The sequence below is a fragment of the Symphodus melops genome (assembly GCF_947650265.1).
Source record: "Symphodus melops genome assembly, chromosome: 14".
Classification (NCBI taxonomy): domain Eukaryota; kingdom Metazoa; phylum Chordata; class Actinopteri; order Labriformes; family Labridae; genus Symphodus; species Symphodus melops.
The window spans coordinates 23,873,167-23,877,143 of NC_136704.1; positions in this window are offsets into that span (position 1 = coordinate 23,873,167).

The window sequence follows — 3,977 nt, forward strand, 5'->3', positions numbered from 1 at the left end:
CATGCACAAACAGGATCCTGTGGTCATGCACTAATGGACAGATGTCAGAGCGAGCGAGGGTTGCTGCCCACAGCGAGCGCTCTTCAGCCGGTGGTAGTGCCTTGCTCAAGGGCACCTCGACAGTGCTCAGGAAGTGAACTGACACCTCTCCAGCTACCAGACTCACATCCAGGGACTTCTAACCACTTTGTCAAACTCCTTGATAACCCCTGTATATATTACTGTAAATATTCTTTATATTTCAATCTTTTACACAAAGTTTATTTTCCCTACCTGGAACTTTTTTTTTAAGTATTTCTTTTCCATTTTATTTTACAGTCTAAATTATCTTCAAACTTCTGAACTGTGTTTTTGAGCAGCGGCAACAACCGAATTTCCCTCTGGGATTAATAAAGTCTGATTCTGATACATGCGGCCCGTCTGGTTCCCAACCCAACTCCCTACAGGCTCGGCTGCTGCCGCCCGATAAATAACGAGTCTTCTCAGTCGCCACTATAAACGAATCTGTTTGGCTTCGGTTTCAAAAACACAGTTGACAAACCCAGCAGTGCTGTCACAGAGGCTCGTTCCTGTTTCTCCTAAAAGAGACAGATCAGAACTTTGAACCCAACAACGGGCCAAAAGTTAATGCATACACACAGTGAGCTTAAAAGTCAAAAATCAAAGCTTAACCTGAGAAGTGAATTCTAACTCGAAGCTACCAGACACGTTCATATCTCTTGGGCTTTCCTGTCTGAAACACTGACAAAATATAAACTCCCTCTAGCCTCCGAAGCGTTTGAACGGCGCTCTGTAGACGCCGCTGCGCTCTCTCTGCAGGTTTCCCTGCTGTACGGCGAAATGTTCTCCCTGACAGCCTGTGCTCAGACTACCGCTCCGCTTCTTATCCTTTGGCCTGACTCTGTCCTCTGCCTCCACAACACATCAGCAATCAATGACAAGGCGGATACTCCGTACACGTACACACACACTCGTCTCATCGTAGAGTCCCACACGGCTTTGAAATCTTTTTCCTTCGTTCCTGGTTAGACTTATCCCAACCCGGCAGACGTAAGGATTAATCACGTTTTATCTCATAGTGAGTCTGAGTGAAGGCCACATTTTTGATGCCTCACAACCTCCTCGTGAGATGGGATATGTCACAGCAGTGATGTTGACCGATGAGAGCGCTGAGCACTAGTTACGAGCGTGTACAAACATGATAAAGTTTGTTCCTACAAGATGAAAATATGAGACGGAGGAAAAGTTTGTCAAGCCCCGGCAACAACAGATTTTATGGTTGTTTCTTTCCAGGTGCTGTTTAGCCACGCCCCTCTCCCTTCAGACAACAGGATGTCGGACGTGGCGTCTGACCTGTTGGTTAAGTTTGAATGGATGGTCCTGAGAGAAGCTCAGGCGTTTCCAATACCACACACATTAAAGTCAAACTGGTGAACAAACCTGGAGAGAGAAAACGTTAAAGGAAGCTAAGCTACGTCTACTGCTGCACATGATTTGTGACTGGAAATCAAATCTTAACTGAGGAAATGAAATGAAGACTTTTCAGAAAGAAAGTCGGAGAAACACTAAACTGTGTGAGTTAGTATCCACTCTCTGTGACAAATATGGAGCGTATCATCCTCTTTAATGCAGAATCGATGCGTATTGAATTCCCTGTTACTTAAAGTGAGAGGCGTTGGATAAAAAGGTTGCTGTCTTGACAGCATCTGAACATCACTCTGCAAACAACACCATCAAAAATCAATACAGTGACGCTAATGTTTCATGATTCACGGTAAATTAGACACTTATTAAGCATTTAAAAGCTTCCACCCCGCGACCACACACCATGTTATTGATCTGAACTCTGTTGATAACTAATTCCAGTGTTGTTGATTTATTATCTATTAAGCAGAGCTCTACAGCGTTCGTTTGTTTCATCCTGTAATTCATATTAGATCATTATGAATGGGAAAAGATGCGTCGTACAGTCAGTGTTCACTTACCGAAACATGGATTTAAGTCAAGAGCAACGGAGAGACAACACCACAGCTCACAGCAGCCAATACGTCTCTTTGTTTATATAATGATTTTTTAATTTAAAGGTCACATGATCTCCTCCTCTTCGGTGTAAATCAGTGTCCTCGCTCCTCTTCAACATGTGTGTGAAGTGTGTTGTTGTAAATCCACTCTGATCCTGTATTTGATCATGTCTATAAACCCCTCTATTTCAGCCCTGCTCAGAACAGGCTGTTTCTGTGTCTGTCGCTTTAAACATGTAAATGAGCTGTGTCTGACCACGCCCCCTCTCTGGAAGGGCTCGGGTGTACTCGCTGCTTTCTGGCTCCATGTCCTATTGTTTACGGTGAGAAGGCAGACTCAGAGGGCAGAACAAACACCTAGCTGTGGGAGTGTCACCCACCTGGGGGAGGGGCTACTGCCGTTTGTGATGTCATGAAGGGAAAATCTCCAAACGGCCTGTTTGAGCACAAATTTTCTGAAAAGTGGAGCAGGCAGAAGACAGAGAGGATGGACTTTTCTCCTCTTAGACACATGTTAGTTTTAGAGAAACATGCTGACGTGGATTTTCATAATGTGTGACCTTTAAAAGTAAAATGTTGAAAAGTTATTTAACAAAAAGATGATGTTGTTACCACCAAATTCTTGAAAAACAAAAAGGCAGACATCTGATTCCCTGAATCTGTGGGAATGGAGGTGTGATCTATGATGCATAATATCAAACCTGTTTTATTTTCTCTATGCGTCGTTTTACAGGTCGAATGGTGAAGTGACAGAAACTGTGTCACCGCTCCAAACTGTGCATATCATATCACACAGAAACAACACATTAAATCTCCTGCAGCTTCCAAACCCATGAAAGTCCCGAACATCGAACAACATTGCTCTTTTGATATGGAAATCAAACTGCTAATTTGGGCGCACATTTTACTCCTGAGAGTAAAAAACCGGCAAAATGACTATTCAGTGGTCACGTCAGATAAATGAAATATTTAATAAACATTGACATTTCTGTCACGCAATCCTTTCATCTCCTTTGAAAAGCCAGAGGCAAACTGACAGGATACTCCTTTTTTCAGTATTTTCTGTTTGACTAAAATAAATCTTTATTTGGATCTGAATGACACGCTGAGTTTGGACTGAAAACAGACAGATCACCAAGGTTGAGCGTGTTGTCTAATTATAAATGTCAGATAAAGCCTGACGATATCGACTAATACTTCCCATGGGACCTCGTGCCAAAACAAATTACTCATGCAACGTTTCACTGTTTTGGAAACACTCAGTAAACTCTGTACTTATAATCCATTGTTGTGACACTAAAAGCAGCAATTACAGTTATATTACAGCTGTTAGCCTCACAATGTTTGCTAATTTAGTCAACAGATTATTAAATGACCAGGACAACACTTTCCAATTTCCTCTTTGTAATAAATGGACAACATGTGAGGTCGTATTTCAGAGTCATTGAAAACCAATAAACTTTAAAGATGTTAGCTTATTTAACCACGCGGATAAGAATGCAACTTTATCAGCGGTGGAAAGAAAATGATGTTTGCTCATGTGCTGTACTTAATCTTGTAATTAAATGTTGATGCTCTCTTCCTCTGTGATCATGAAGGAAACCTGCTGTGTTGAAGCTTCTCTGACAACAATGCAGCAGCCAGTATGTCCTCCTTCTAACTTTACATTCTGCTCCTGAATGCTCTGGATTTGATTGGACCAGAGAAGGTAGGCGGGGCTTTGAAGGCCATTTTGGACGCCCCTGGGTTTGCCAGATATGAGAGCAGTTATCAGGTGAACAGGTGTTGCAGCGATGGAAGCGGGCAGTGGAACTGCTTCAGATAGAAGTGATTGTACCCGAGCTAAAAAGCCTCTGCATGTTTCTAATAAGCTCCAGCAGCAGAAAGCTGCTCAAACTAGGATCAATGTTGGAGATGCTTTTGAAACATGGAGAGAGGTTAGAACGCAGAAAGCTT